Here is a 17,017-nt window from a genome sequence, read left to right as displayed (position 1 = left end):
AGAAGTTCTGGAAATTGGTTAAAGACCAGGAGAATAAACCCTCATCCTCACAGCTGCCCATGTCCGTTAATGTTGATGATGTAGTTGTTACTGACAAGAAGCACATGGCTGAGCTCTTTAATCACCACTTCATTAAGTCAGGATTCCTATTTGACTCAGCCCTGCCTCATTGCCTGTCCAACATTTCCTCATACCCAACCCCTTTTAATACGACCAGCCGCGATGCTCCTCCCTCCTTTTCCTCTGCCCCACTACAAAGGCAGGCAGTCACTGAATCTGAGGTTCTAAAGGAGCTCCTTAAACTTGACCCCCAAAAAACATCTGGGTCAGATGGTTCAGACCTTTTCTTCTTTAAAGTTGCTGCCCCTATCATTGCCTATCTCTGACCTTTCAAACCTGTCTCTCCTCTCTGGGGAGGTTCCCATTGCTTGCAAGGCAGCCATGGTGTATCCTTTATTTAAAGGGGGGGGACCAAGCTGATCCTAACTGTTATAGGCCAATTTCTATTTTCTCCTGTTTATCAAAAGTGTTAGAAAAACTTGTCAATAATCAACTGACTGGCTTTCTTAATGTCTATAGTATTCTCTCTGGTCTGCAATCTGGTTTCCACTCAGGTTATGGATATGTCACTGCAAGGTCCTCAATGATGTCACCATTGCCCTTGATTCTAAGCAATGTTGTGCTGCTATTTTTAGACCATTCCATTCTTGTGGGCCGGTTAAGGAGCATTGGTGTCTCTGAGGGGTCTTTGGCCTGGTTTGCTAACTACCTCTCTCAAAGAGTGCAGTGTATAAAGCAGAGGTGGGACCAAGTCATTGTTTTACAAGTCACAAGTAAGTCTCAAGTCTTAGCACTCAAGTCCCACGTCAAGTCCCAAGTCAAGACAGGCAAGTCAGTGTCAACTCTCAAGTCAAGATCGTCAAGTATCAAGTCAAGTTTCCAGTCCTAAATAAGTCATAATGTGCTCTTCACCAAATGTAATACCATTTCATATTTTTAACAAGAGTAATAGTATAATATATTACACAAATCATGAATGCTTTTAAAAATATCTATATATTTATTACATTCCAAATAAACGTTATATTTCCATGGACATACATGGGTTGCCATGAGAAAGATCCCCCCCCCCCCAATAGTGATCGACTATCGAGGATCGATATGGCTGACTGACTGTGTGGAGGCTCATTGACTTAACATTACGTTAGCTTACATGATACACTTTAAAGTAATAAAATATATAGCTGCCGGCTATATTAGCCACTACTTACCGTTCTTTGTGGAGCTTCAAATGTCAAACAAAGTTGAACATTTTTGCGCCTCCATCTGTAATTTTCTTCCCGCATGGTTTGCAAGTTGCAATCTGTTTTTTGTTGATACAGCGTCATCTTTATATCCGAAAATATTCAATTTGGGTATCATCTTTCCAAGGGCTCCATCTGAATTCACCCACCGACGTTCCTCTGCACAGCCACGCACAACTTTTTTTCAGCTGGCACAATTTGATTGGCTGCTGTCCGATTCAAACTGTAATCCGTTAAATGAAGAGTTGATGCGCTGCACACTTTTTTAATAGCATATTTTTTTATATTTGGGCTTGGGGAGGGTATCAAGTCAGGTCGAGTCATAAGGCTCGTCACGAGTAATTGGTGCTAAAGTCAAAGTCGAGTTGCAAGTCATCATATTTGTGACTCAAGTCTGACTCGAGTCCAAGTCATGTGACTCGAGTCCACACCTCTGGTATAAAGTCAGAACATCTGCTGTCTCAGCCACTGCCTGTCACCAAGGGAGTACCCCAAGGCTCGATCCTAGGCCCCACGCTCTTCTCAATTTACATCAACAACATAGCTCAGGCAGTAGGAAGCTCTCTCATCCATTTATATGCAGATGATACAGTCTTTTACTCAGCTGGCCCCTCCCCGGATTTTGTGTTAAACGCTCTACAACAAAGTTTTTTTAGTGTCCAACAAGCTTTCTCTGCCCTTAACCTTAACCATTAACCTCCAAAACAAATGTGGTTCGGTAAGAAGAATGCCCCTCACCACACAGGTGTGATTACTACTTCTGAGGGTTTACAGCTTGAGGTAGTCACTTCATACAAATACTTGGGAGTATGGCTAGATGGTACACTGTCCTTCTCTTAGCACCTATCAAAGCTGCAGGCTAAAGTTAAATGACTTGGTTTCCTCTATTGTAATCGCTCCTCTTTCACCCCAGCTGCCAAACTAACCCTGATTCAGATGACCATCCTACCCATCCTACCCATGCTAGATTATGGAGACATAAAGGTGCACTCAACCGGCTAGATGTTCCTTACCATTCGGCCATCAGATTTGCCATCAATGCTCCTTATAGGACACATCACTGCACTCTACACTCCTCTGTAAACTGGTCATCTCGCAAGAACCACTGGTTGATGCTTATTTATAAAACCCTCTTAGGCCTCACTCCCCCCTATCTGAGGTACCTACTGCAGCCCTCATCCTACACATACGACACCCGTTCTACCAGTCACATTCTGTTAAAGGTCCCCGAAGCACACACATTCCTGGGTCGCTTCTCTTTTCAGTTCACTGCAGCTAGAGACTGGAACGAGCTGCAATTAACACTCAAACTCTTCATTCAAAGACTCTGTCATGGACACTCTTACTGACAGTTGAGGCTGCTTTGCGTGTTGTATTGTTGTCTCTACCTTCTTGCCCTTTGTGTTGTTGTCTGTGCTCAATAATGTTTGTACCATATTTTGTGCTGCTACCATATTGGGCTGCTGTCATGTTGTGTTGCTATCATGTTGTTGTCATTTTGTGTTGCTACCATGCTGTGTTGTCATGTGTTGATGCTTTGCTATGTTGTTGTCTTAGGTCTCTCTTTATATAGTGTTGTGGTGTCTCTCTTGTTGTGATGTGTGTTTTGTCCTATATTTTTATTAAATGTTTTAAAAAATTCTCCCAGCCCCTGTCCCTGCAGGAGGGCTTTTGCCTTTTGGCAGGCCTTCATTGTAAATAAGAATTTGTTCTTAACTGACTTGAGTTAAATAAAGGTTAAATAAAATAATATTACAAATAAAATAATATGTAATGTTACAATCTTAGAAAAAATGGGTTCCAAACCGGTGTTTAGGCTGTCCCCATAGGTGTCACGGATTCTGCCGGTACTGCTGCCCTTCCGTGCACCAGTTCCGGAGGTCAACGTCACCGGCCTCTAGGAGTCACTGAACTGTCTCATTACGAACACCTGATTCCAATTCCCCTGATAAGTAATTGTATATATGTGCCCTCTGTTCACCATTGTCTTGTCGGTTATTGTTGCTATGTCCGTTGGTCTGTGAGTACCTGTGCTTTGTTATTTTGGCTTTCGTGCTGCATGTATTGTGCATTTGTTATTATGGGTCTCGTATTGTTGTGCATTTGTTATTACAGGTCTCGCTTCCTGTAGTGTATTACGGGTCTCGTCCCCTGTAGTGTATTACGGGTCTCGTCCCATGTAGTGTATTACGGGTCTCGTCCCCTGTAGTGTATTACGGGTCTCGTCCCATGTAGTGTATTACGGGTCTCGTCCCATGTAGTGTATTACGGGTCTCGCTTCCTGTAGTGTATTACGGGTCTCGCCCCCTGTAGTGTATTACGGGTCTCGTCCCATGTAGTGTATTACAGGTCTCGCTTCCTGTAGTGTATTACGGGTCTCGCCCCCTGTAGTGTATTACGGGTCTCGTCCCATGTAGTGTATTACGGGTCTCGTCCCCTGTAGTGTATTACGGGTCTCGTCCCATGTAGTGTATTACGGGTCTCGTCCCCTGTAGTGTATTACGGGTCTCGTCCCATGTAGTGTATTACGGGTCTCGTCCCATGTATTTATTAGAGGTTACATCCCTGTGTTTTTGTATGTGTGTTTGTTTTGGGCTTCGTCCCTGTGACTTTTCATGGCATTGTTGTATATTTTAGGTGGAGTATTAAACCCCCCTGTTATGAATTCCTGCGTCTGTCTCCAATCATTTATACAGGGTTCTCCTATGGGGACAGTATACTATTGTATTTACTGTAGTGTTTTTGCGGACTGTAGTACGGAATACTGTAGTATTTACTGTAAAGACGACGCTGGAGTAGAGCAGCGGGTACGGGGAGTCAATATTTAATAAGTAACAGACATGGAACAAGACAGGAACAGTGTCAGCACACAGGTAACACAACGACATATGACGTTGAAGCGAGGAACAGATATCAAGCAAGGAACAGATATATATAGGGGAGGTAATGACACAGGTGACTGAGTCCAGGTGAGTCCAATAATTGCTGATGCCGGTGACGGATGAAGAGAGGTGTGCGTAATGATGGTGGCATGAGTGAGTAATGCTGGGGAGCCTGGCGTCTTCGAGCTAGTGGTTTGTTAGAATGGAAAAATGCTATCTAATCTCGATATAGGATCTCACATCATCAACTTTTTGCTCTCCCCTGTGTGAATTATCCCATCACTCACCTCTTGGACAGTTTGCCCTTTGACCCACTCGTTCCCTACTTTTACCTGTGGGTGACAGACACCCTTTATGAGGTCAGCAGAGTCCAGGCCCATAAGATATGATACTTTGTCAGCACCTGGGGAAGAAAATCAGTGAGTTGTAATGCTTTACCTATGGATTCACAGAACTATCTAATGCTCTGCTTTTGGCTTTTAGCCTGCTCTCACATTCCGTTCCATCAGCCTCTGCCTGCTCCTCGCACTGTTTCTGCTTGAACCTCATATTGCCATAGTGCATGATGGCACCAGTCAGCTTATACACAGAGTTTTTCTTCTCCACAGTAAAGCCCAGCAAATCAAAAGCACTCTGTGGAAGCTGAGAAAAGCACAGCAATTTAGTAGTGAGAATTGGTCAAAAAAACAAAAAAAACAACACCGATATTTCATGATGTAATGATGCTCTGCTATCGTAGATATTATTATTTAAAATCAAGAACAGGGTAGGCTACAATGTTTACTTGACATATGCAACATAAATCCATCTTTTGGATTGACAACATAACAAGCTGGCTTGAAATTCAGCAAGACAACACTTTGTTTCCCAAACCAAAGAATTACAACTCTAATACCTAAATTCAGTGGCCTGAGTAATGGTAAAGTAACTCACATCTGTTCCCAACATCAGCGTCATCAATAGACATCAATAGACAATAGTCATATGGATTAGCTGACACCAGCAGCGTCTTTGTATTCCCATGAGAGTGGGGAGAGAGACATAGAAAGACAAATGTAGACATGATATTACATTATTACATTACACAAATGAATGTAGTCAATGCATCATTGTTATCTAATTGTGGTACTGACCCAGTAATTCAGGTTTCTTGTTTGACAAGATCTGATAGAAGATGTGGTAGTCTCTCTCAGCCCTCAGCTCAAAAGTGACACAAGATTTCTTTCAGCCACTTTCTTTGGACATGTCTCAGTTTTAGCAGAAGTTAGTTTTCCTCGAGTGTCAAAATTAATCCTGATAAATTTACCCGAAACATAAAATGTTTGTTAGTTTATTTTCAGGTGATTAATGCTGTATTAACTAAATCTGAATATCTATCAGAAACTCTCAAATCTTGAGGAGTTGTAATTTCTAATGGTCTTGGCATTACCAAATGCCTCCAGAGCTGGGTTAGCCTGGATGATTGGATCCTTAGTTTCCTTAGAATGTTATAGAAACACATATTAGTGTCACGCCCTGATCTGTTTCACCTGACCTTCCCATTTCACTGACCTTCCCATTCTTGGTCTGCACCAGTGGAGGCTCCTCGGAGGAGGAATGGGTGGACCATCCTCAGTGAATTTCATACACATTTAAATTGTAAAACATTCAAAAAGTTATACTTTCTAGATAAAACTATACCAAATATAATCATGTCACCAAATAACTGATTAAAAAACACTATTTTGCAAAGAAGGTCTACAGTAGCCTCAACAGCACTCTGTAGGGTAGCACCATGGTGTAGCCAGAGGACAGCTAGCTTCCGTCCTCTGGGTACATTGACTTCAATACAAAACCTAGGAGGCTTATGGTTCTCACCCCCTTCCATTGACTTACACAGTAATTATGACAACTTCAGGCTAGAGGACGTCCTCCGATCAGAGCTCATGCAGCATGAACTGACATGTTGTCCACCCAATCAAAGGATCACTGAAAGCATAAGCTACAGCTAGCTAGCACTGCAGTGTATAACATGTGGTGAGTAGTGGACTCAAGGAGAGAGAGAATAGTTGAACAGTTTTGAACAAATTGATTTCTTCCAAAATGAAGGAGAAGCAAGAGAAAGAGTGTCTTTTTTCCCCTCACTTTTACTTACTTAAGCTAGCAAATGCAGCTACCTAGTTTAGCGTACTGAAACATCCTGCTCAAACAGAGGGATGCTGCACTTGTTAACAACAACCAAAACAATTCCAGTCAAAATAGAATATTATAATAAATACTGTAGCCCATCATTCCCATATACAACCCAAGCCCATTTGTTGCCACAATCCAGAGGTACAAAACTTGCAACCCCCCAGCCAATATCATCAACTAGGGATATGGGATATGTCACTCCCCTGGAGCCCAGAGCAAGCAAAATCATACGGCCTACTTGTAGCGGAGGATGCAGGACAGATGGAAAGGTTGTTCTTTCTGGCAGCACTACGCTATCACTTTGGAGGGCAGCCTGCCAGCAGAGTGCTCATTGCCAGCCATCATAGACTGTCTTGATCACATACTGTATGCCTGCTGGTTTATAATGCTGGTATCAAAAGGTGGACAAGTATTCAGAATACATTTCTACATTTCACAAAAATATATCACATTAGGGTTGAATAATATTGACTATGGACATTTTTCACAATTCAAATAATCGAACTTGAAGGTATCAGTGTATTTTGCAATAAACTATCTTTACCCAAGTTATTTCACAAAGAAATTACTATTTAAAATGCAGATACCAGCTGTCAGTACAGTTGGTGCATATATGATGGCCAACATTACTATGCTGGACATTTGCCTGCATAGTGGAAACAGACACACAGCTTGCCACATATTTGCTACCTTTATTTTACCTTTGAAGTTTTATCACTGGGCTTCAATTTTAATCTCTACATGACAATTAGCCGAGATACACATCAGAAAGAGTGTCGTTTTGGCGGAACACTCTTCATTACTGCTAAGTGCTAAAAGACATGTATCTTTAAAGGCTTTTTATGACCTACTAAGACTGTGATATGTGGCTGCCTCACCTTAATGGATGCACTAACTCTAAATTGTTCTGGATAAGAGAGTTTGCTAAATGACTAAAATGTAAATGAGAGTCGGTTTGTTGATCGCTCTCATAAAATTTGGTTGGGTCCGATCCACCATGGTCCACCAGAACCAATACATTTAAATAATTTAGCAGACGCTGTTATCCAGACAAACCCCTCAAGCCAAAGCACCATTATCTCTGCCATTACCACACTTATTGTTAGGTTCGGCCACAAATTCTACTCTGGATGTTGAGGTTCGAAAGTATGCATACTTACTTCAAGCAGTGTGCATGGAAATTGCACAACCTTAAGAATGCATATGGGACTCTAGCAGAGAGACACCAACTGTTCCAAGTCTATTTAAGTGCTGGCAGTTTATTTCAGGTAGAAAACTGAACCGACTTTTATGCCAGTGATTACAACAAGAAGATTGACGATTCAGTCGCTGTTTTTCACTTCACTTCACTTCACTTCTGACAACACAGCTGTTTCAATTGATATCACTGTCAAAGGCACAATGTACAGGAAGAGAATGTATGTTGTGATGGGGAAAGATGAGGATGGATTGCAAATGGGTGAGATGAAGTTGATCCTGGTCCATTGCTACTCCTCTGTTTATTCTGTTTTAGAGAGGCAGCAGGCGGTGCAGATAGTTGATGTAGGTATTCACTGCCTAACAGGAGTAGCCTAACAGGAGTAGCCCAGGACTCAAACTTGATCTGCATTAAGCATGAAGACCTTCTTGGTTATTACTCCTTAGTAGAGTATAAGGTATGTGGCAAATCAATGACGATCCTTCATCATTCTTTCCCTTTGCTGTAGAGCCATGACAGCGCTAGTAGAGGGGATAGGAGAAGCAGTATTGTCAGTGCTACCAGATTTGCCTGAGGAGACCACTTTCACCCCTCCAGGACAAGAGAAAGGAGGATACCTAGTCAGTTGTCCAATTGAATGTATTCAACAGAAATGTGTCTTCCACATTTAACCCAACCCTCTGAATCAGAGGTGGGAGTAGAGGGAAAGCCAGACCTTCAACTTCAAGACCTACTGTACAGGAGCAAATCAGACCAATACAATGCCAGAAGCTGCTAAATGCATGGAGATTTGAAGGTATTACATTTTGCTAAAGATTTACAAAGTACTGTACTGTTGAAAGGAAATGTTTGGAATTGTATTACTTTAGTTGAGCAACTATTTGACTTCCAAGGACAAACAAGGAGTGACACAGCTGGTGCCATCAAGGAAATATCAATAGTTGAGCCATTAAGCCCTTCCCCTTCAGTCATCCTCCACATCCAGCACAACCTGGTCAACAATGAATACGACCAGTACTGTAGACCTGGACATTTGGTCCGGAGAACTTCACTGTCCCTTGGGGCAAAATGTGCATCAGCCATCGCCAGAGGCACACTGCCAACCCCTGGAGAACGAAGAGAGATGGTGAGAATTACAGTAGGTGCAATGAGAGTTGCTGAACCTAATCCAACCAGAGCAGATTGCCGTACAATAGCCAAGAGGATGGTACAACAGTTGCCGAAAATCTTTGCTGATACAATGAAAGATGGCTCTACAATTGGGAGTGGCTATGGATCCCTGTTAAACCAGATGAAAAGACGCGTTGAGCATAAGAATGGTGATAATCCTCTGGTACGACTAAGAAAGAGAAAAACACTCAGGCTCATTGACTGTAGTCAGTGCAAGAGGGCCAACTGACGAATACGGCTGTGTAAGATGGCAACCTGACTTTCCCACTGAAGAAACGGAAGAACCTTTGGCGGCAAAGCATGAGAAAATGAAGCAGTTTTATTCCAAAGAAGGGCCTACAGGAGGTGACAGAGGACAACTCTCGCAGCTCATGAAAGCAACATTTGACTTACAGCGCAGTGCCATTAACGCTAGCCCAGCACCTAAGGTAGCCGAGCTGAGGAGTGAGTCACTAAGACTGATTGTTCAAGGTAGTGTATCCAATAAGACTTTCTGTGTGAGTCATTGTTTTTAGACAGGGCCTTACAATCGCAAAGTTTCACAGAAGTAATTGTGAAACATGTAAGTGATCTGATTTCAGGGGACATAACGACTGCTGCCAAATGGGATGACAGGCATCGAGAAGGAGGTCGTGATGACGGTCCACTCAAACTTTGTGGAAGCACCGGCAGCTTTTTTTTTTTTGCCTCATTCTACACCTTCAATCTGCAATACCAAGAGAAGGCTTCACACACCCTAAAGTTCATCCAAAGGTAAACAATTCTTCCTTGGGAGAATTCCTTTGGGGTCGGGGGCTTTAAACGGAGGCATTTTGTGTCACAGCTTGGTTTGATAGGTTAATTGAATCAATATATGTTGATAAGTTTGAAAGGCTCCTTTGTCAGAGCGTAAACACATAGCGAAGTCATTATTTGAGCTGGGGACAATGTACAGAGGTAATGCAGCACACTTCAGACACTATTTAAGACATCAGGGGACATAATCATCTTTCAGCAATGTGTGTGCTCTTTGTTTTCACAGATGTTTTGCTGGAATCAATGCATCCACTGGCTCGAAGACCGCCACAGCAGAGGTCATCAGCAACCCTTATTAAAGCTTGAGCATGTAGTTTTGGGAAGGGCCAAATTAGAAATCTGGGAATAGGACAAAATATCCATTGATCTTTTCTGACCTTAAATCTCACAATTCTAAAGTCTAATTACCCTTCCCAAAAAGACATACTCTGTGTTTAACCTGGGAGTGAAGGTAATGACAAACCTAAGATAAGGCCAGGCAGAGAGCAGGCCTACTACCCCTCCAAGATTTAAAAAAAAAATGTTTAGCTCAAAGCGAGGCAATGTGATTTTTGAGTTACCTGTGTGTGAAAATATATTTTTATTTCAAAAGCTAAGATATGTACAGTATACCAGTGCTTTTCTTATCTGTAATTATATCACTTTCTATGGTGGAACAGTTGTAAACATGCACCTTATTCAGGACATTGATATATATTTTTTAATTGATACACTTGAAACCTTTTTGTTGAAAAAAATGGCTTTGCATCTGAATGCAGAATAGCCTTGTGACAAACTATCAATATTTTTTTATGTCACATACAAGCTAGAATATCATACCAATTCTGTTAAGATGAACAATTGTATTTTGTCCTAATGAATCATTTAAAAATGTACACTTTTTGATAGGTGCTGGGGGAAAGGTGTAGGTTTGTCGTTGAGGCATTTATGATGCAGCACATTTGGCTACGGTTTATTGGCATTTCCCACCTAGCAATGGTGAAGTTGTACTATGGCAGCTTATTGAAAGTGTTTGTCACTTTTTTGGTTTGTTAACATTAAACCATGCTTAAGAAGATATTATTTGTATTGTGTTTACTTGTTTTGGTAATGCAAATGTTTTAGAAGTTTACAGTACTATTGGCATATTTTATCTGTAAATGTCATGTTACTGTAAAATCACATACAACAGAACTGTAGGAAAATACTAGAAAATAAATCACAGTAATTTAACGGCAATTCAAGTTGCCAAGTAAATCCTGTAAATGTCATAGATACAAGTAATTACTGTAAAATAGAAAGCACAATAATATATTGCAATTATAAAGGTGTACAGGTACTGTAAAAATACAGCAAATTGCTGTTAATTATAAACAGTAAGTTATTGTAGTTAATCTACAGCAACATGTTGTTAATCACTGTTTAAAAAAAAAATTGCTCTTAATTTTATGTAATTTCTACAGTCAATTTTTTTTTACAGTGTACTCATTACTCCACATGCTTAATCTAAGTCACTTTTGTTTTGAGCCGCCTTCCAGAACGGGGAATTACAGAACAGGGCACCCGGCTAATGCTCGGGCGGCAGACCGGTTCCAAAATTTATGCAATCACTTTTCACCCGGTGCAAAACTAGGCCTATCCTGGCGCCCAGGCCAGCTTAATCGAATCCAAACAATGACAATTTCACCCTAGATAGTTATTGAGATAAGAAGGGGAATGTCGAATGGTAAGCCTAATGAAGCCAACTGTAGACGAAAGTTGGTGAGTGAAGTTGGGGTAGATGCATCTGCAACAGTCGAAAGTCAGACACTAGTGGTTTTCCAAAAGCAAGGCCCAGATCAACATGGCAGTGTCAACATAAGTGCGAGTGTTTATAAAATAAACGACGTAAAAACATTGAAATAAACATTTCTATACCTGCATATCACACACACTCAAGAACTGAAAACTAACGTTTGAACAATATTGGTTAGAGAGAGGTCTCAAATGTAACTTTCATTTGTATACTCTGAAGCTTTAGAATTACGGCAAAGTTGGCTCCTGTTTCAGTCACATCTTTGACCACATTTGTTTGTGTGGGTCAAACAAAAGCACCCTAATGATAGGTTGACAAATAGTGCCTCCCCACAATGCAGGCCATGGCTGCATGATGAAGTTGTTGAAGTACAACTGCAGAAACTTGCAGTCAAAACTTCATGAACTTTGATCACATGATTTTTGCCAAGTGCATGCAGTCAAAATGTCGGTGCAAGTCAGATTTTTTTTCTCCCATAATGCAACACACTTTGAACAGCACCGACTTCACAAAAGGGATCCTCTCGAACATGCCCAGACTTCAGTTTTAGAATAGCCAGACGATAGAGCATGTCCCCCTGCAAGTTCAATGTAGGTACTTGATTTTTTTAATAACTTTTGTCAGTCATTATTTAAGTAAATAGCCATTAAAGGTATGTTCAGTGTCATGTCCTCTTCAAAGTTGCGTGTGAGCTCAACTACCAGAAGCGTCTGCATGCATCCTGACTCCTGTGGGAATGACATGCCACATGTCTGCCTTATCATCTCCTCTCGTTGCCTCCTGTGTCCTCATCTGAGAGGACTTACGGGAGTTGAAAAGAACTGACCGCATTCAGCAGTGCAGCTGTTTGTATTGTCAGTCAGAGCCTAACCAGGGGATCAGAGGTAAATTCCAGTCCAACTGCTGAATGTTCTATTCTCAGAGGCATAGAGAGACAAATACACGAATTGTTTTTGGTCATCACCAACGACAGGATAGTTGTTGGATAAGCAAAGTTATTTGGAGAATTATACTGGTCATATTTATGCTTATATTTTGACAGTGATGTGTTTCTCAAGGTACTGTATGTTTGTGGCCCAATTTATGGATACAAAGTTTACATTTAACATCCCGAGTGCACCATATTTGTGATCAGATGTTTGTTTTTGTTTTGTTATCTCTCTCTCTGTTGTCTCAATTCCCTCATAGACCTTTTTGGCATCTATTATTTCTGTGAACATAGAACAATTTAGTGAGTGTCAGATGAAAACAAAGAGACAGGAAAAGGTCACAGGCTTAGTAATAGAATAGCTTGGGATAACGACAGTGAGGCATCCATTAATACCAAGGGAGACATAAGGCTGAAGCCCAGGGTAAATATTTTGGACGCAGGAGCCATTAAGAAACAAGTAGCATTCTACATATTTTAGATTGCTGACACAATGACATGAATACTACATCCAGAAATTCACGAGCTCTGCTTTCAAAACACACCCACATGCAATTTAATGAACATGTGTAATACAGATTTTGACCACATAGTGGCAGTGATGCCACATCAATATAGGCCTATTTCAGTGGCCAAGTTATTCTTGGATGGTGATTGAAAATTTGTAAGGACATCAAGCCACTCAACTCTGTTAAGTAGTGAAGGAGAAAGGGTGCATGGGTCATTCTCCCAAAATAGTGGCTTTTTGACCAGCCATTTAAAAATATATATAATTTTTTAAAACCAAAACATAGATCATTGTTTTTTTTTAAACCTAATGGAAATCAACATAAATTACAGCTTAATGTATTTTGATATTTTACGACATAAAATGTTTGCTAAATGCTTGTGTTGCCTTTCTGTCAATGGGGTTACCTATATTTTAATGTTAATTCAGGCTTTACAGAATGTAATTTGACTACACCTACGGTGTCTTTGGAAAGTATTCAGACCCCTTGACTTTTTCCACATTTAAAAATAAAAAACTGAAATACCTTATTTACATAAGTATTGAGACCCTTTGCTATAAGACTCAAAATTGAGTTCAGGTGCATCCTGTTTCCATAGATCATCCTTGAGATGTTTCTACAACATGATTGGAGTCCACCTGTGGTAAATTCAATTGATTGGACATGATTTGTGAAGGCACACACCTGTCTATATAAGGTCCCGTGTAAGGTCCCACGTGTCAGAGCAAAAACCTTCCAGAAGGACAACCATCTCTGCAGCACTCCACCAATCAGGCCTTTATGGTAGAGTGACCAGACAGAAGTCACTCCTCAGTAAAAGGCACATGACAGCCCGCTTGGAGTTTGACAAAAAGCACCTGCAGAGACTAAGACCATGTGAAACAAGTTTCTCTGGTCTGATGAAACCAAGATTGAACTCACGTCTGGAGGAAACCTCACACCTTCCCTACGGTGAAGCATGGTGGTGGCAGCATCATGCTGTGGGGATGTTTGTCAGCGACAGGAACTGGGAGACTAGTCAGGATCAAGGCAAAGATGAACGGAGCGAAGTACAGAGATCCTTGATTAAAACCTGCTCCAGAGTGCTAAGGACTTCAGACTGGGGCGAAGGTTCACCTTCCAACAGGACAACGACCTTAAGCACACAGTCAAGACAATGCAGGATTGGCTTCGGAACAAGTCTCTGAATGTCCTTGAGTGGTCCAGCCAGAGCTGGGACTTAAACCCGATCAAACATCTTTGGAGAGACCTGAAAAAAGCTGTGCAGCAACACTCCCAATCCAACCTGACAGAGCTTGAGAGGATGTGCAGAGAAAAATGGAAGAAACTCCCCAAATACAGATCTGCCAAGCTTGTAGCGTCATACACAAGAAGACTTGAGGCTGTAATGAAGCACCTTTGGCTGTGAGCGTTATTGCACAGCTTTTTTCAGGTCTTTCCAAAGATGGTGACAGGGGTATGAAATAGAGTACACAGCCGTGCAGTCTCCATAGACAAACATTGGCAGTAGAAGAGCAGTAATGAAGAGCTCAGTGACTTTTTTTTATTTTTTATTTATTATTATTTTTTAAAATATGTTTTACCCCTTTGTTCTCCCCAATTGGTAGTTACAGTCTTGTTTAATCGCTGCAACTCCCGTACGGACTCGGGAGAGGCGAAGGTCGAGAGCCATGCATCCTCCGAAACACAACCCAACCTAGCCACACTGTTTCTTGACACAATGCACATCCAACCCGGAAGCCAGCCGCACCAATGTGTCAGAGGAAACACCTGGCGACCTGATCAGCGTGCACTGCACCCGGCCCGACACAGGAGTCGCTAGTGCGCGATGAGACAAGGATACCTCTGCCGGCCAAACCCTCCCTAACCCAGACGAGGCTGGGCCAATTGTGCGCCGCCCCATTGTCCTCCCCATGGGCCTCCCGGTTGCGGCCGGCTGCGACAGAGCCTGGGCTCGAACCCAGAATCTCTGGTGGCACAGCTAGCACTTCGATGCAGTGCCTTAGACCACTGCGCCACCCAGGAGGCCCTAGCTCAGTGACTTTCAACGTGGCACCGTCATATGAAGCCACTGTTCCAACAAGTCAGTTCGTAAAATTTCTGCCCTATTAGAGCTTCCCCGGTCAACTGTAAGTGCTGTTATTGTGAAATGGAAACTTCTAGGATAAACAACGACTCAGTTGTGAAGTGGTAGGCCACAGAAGCTCACAGAATGCGATAGTCGAGTGTTGAAGCAAGTAGTGGTAAAAATTGTCTGTCCTCGGTTGCAACACTCACCATTGAGTTCCAAACTGCCTCTGGAAGTAACTTCAGCACAGTCAGCACAATAACTGTTCATCGGGAGCTTCATGCAATGGCTTTCCATGACTGAGTAGCCGCACACAAGCCCTAAGATCACCATGCGCAATGCCAAGCCTCGGCTGGAGTGATGTAAAGCTTGCTGCCATTGGACTCTGGAACAGTGGAAACGTGCTCTTTGAAGTAATGAATCATGCTTCACCATCTAGCAGTCCGAAGGACAAATCTAGGTTTGGCAGATGCCAGGAGGACACAACCTGGCCCAATGTACAGTGCCAACTGAAAAGTTTGGTGGAGGAGGAATAATGGTCAGAAAAAAACTGACTTAGAATTAAATTATAATGAAACGAAAAATGTCTTACTGGCTATAAAGTCATTCAACAATGCCCATTCTATGTGCGCTATTTCAATGCATCCCGTGATTAAATTTCGTTTTTGCGTCTTTTGCTTTCGGTTTTGTACACCAGCTTCAAACAACTGAAATTATAATATTTTCGGTTATGGAAAATATATTTCACAGCGTTTTAAATGGTACAATGATTCTCTACTTCTTGTTTTGACACATAAACAGAAATTAGGCGAAGTATTCGACTTTTAGCTATGTCGGTGCATTGTTTGTGTTCATTGTTTATTTTATTTATTAAAACACTCACTCCCTGAACTTGCTTCCCGACTCTCAGCGCACTCGTTACATGACGTGAGATATGACTAGAGCGATGCACGGACTACACTACAGCTTAGCCCCACAAGGTAGTCATCTGCCACTACCATTCTTCACAATCTTTATGGAAATTGTTGTTACTTTAATAAACTATTTACTGATAAATCATACAGTACCAGTCAAAAGGTTGGACACCTACTCATTCAATGGTTTTTATTTTATTTTCACTATTTTCTACAATGTAGAATAATAGTGAAGACATCAAAACTATGAATAATACATATGGAATCATGTAGTAACCAAAAAAGTGTTAAACAAAAATAGATATTTTTAAAATATATTTTAGATTTTACATTCTTCAAAGTATCCACCCTTTGGCTTGATGACAGTTTTGCACACTCTTGGCATTCTCTCAACCAGTTTTATGAGGAATGCATTTCCAGCAGTCATGAAGGAGTTCCTAGATATGCTGAGTACTTGTTGGTAGCTTTTCCTTCACTCTGCGATCCAACTCATCCAAAACCATCTCAATTGAGTTGAACTGGTCATGGGTGCACCTCAGCCCCGCTCAAGGTCCGAAACGATATCACAACCGCCATTGATAAAAAACAATACTGTGCAGCCGTCTTCATCGACCCGGCCAAGGCTTTTGACTCTGTCAATCACCGCATTCTTATCGGCAGACTCATCAGCCTTGGTTTCTCAAATGACTGCCTCGCCTGGTTCACCAACTACTTCTCAGATAGAGTTCAGTATGTCAAATCGGAGGGCCTGTTGTCCGGACCTCTGGCAGTCTCTATGGGGGTGCCACAGGGTTCAATTCTCGGGCTGACTCTTTTCTCTGTATACATCAATAATGTCGGTCTTGCAGCTGGTGATTCTCTGATTCACCTCTACGCAGACGACACCATTCTGTATACTTCTGGCCCTTCTTTGGACACTGTGTTAACAAACCTCCAGACGAGCTTCAATGCCATACAACACTCCTTCCGTGGCCTCCAACTGCTCTTAAATGCAAGTAAAACTAAATGCATGCTCTTCAAACGATCGCTGCCCGCACCTGCCCGCCCGTCTAGCATCACTACTCTGGACGGTTCTGACTTAGAATATGTCTACAACTACAAATATCTAGGTGTCTGGTAAGACTGTAAACTCTCCTTACAGACTCATATCAAACATCTCCAATCCAAAATCAAATCTACAATCAGCTTCCTATTTACCAACAAAGCATCCTTCACTCATGCTGCCAAACATTAATCTCTTTAATTATTATTTTGGGGATAGGGGAGGGTCACTTGTTTTTTTTTCAAGCATTCAGGAAGGGAA

General features: G+C 41.8%; 1 long non-coding RNA gene across 1 annotated transcript; it reads left to right on the top strand.

Annotated features, from left to right (window-relative positions):
• The first annotated feature begins 8,834 nt into the window (after positions 1-8,834).
• LOC112226464 lies at positions 8,835-10,558 on the top strand. The gene is made up of 3 exons (XR_002949738.1): positions 8,835-9,197; positions 9,308-9,479; positions 9,748-10,558. It is a non-coding gene; the product is annotated as an uncharacterized LOC112226464 (long non-coding RNA).
• Positions 10,559-17,017: the final 6,459 nt, after the last annotated feature.

This window comes from Oncorhynchus tshawytscha, linkage group LG28 (genome assembly GCF_018296145.1).
Source record: "Oncorhynchus tshawytscha isolate Ot180627B linkage group LG28, Otsh_v2.0, whole genome shotgun sequence".
Taxonomy (NCBI): Eukaryota; Metazoa; Chordata; class Actinopteri; order Salmoniformes; family Salmonidae; genus Oncorhynchus; species Oncorhynchus tshawytscha.
This window is presented reverse-complemented; position numbering and strand designations above follow the sequence as displayed.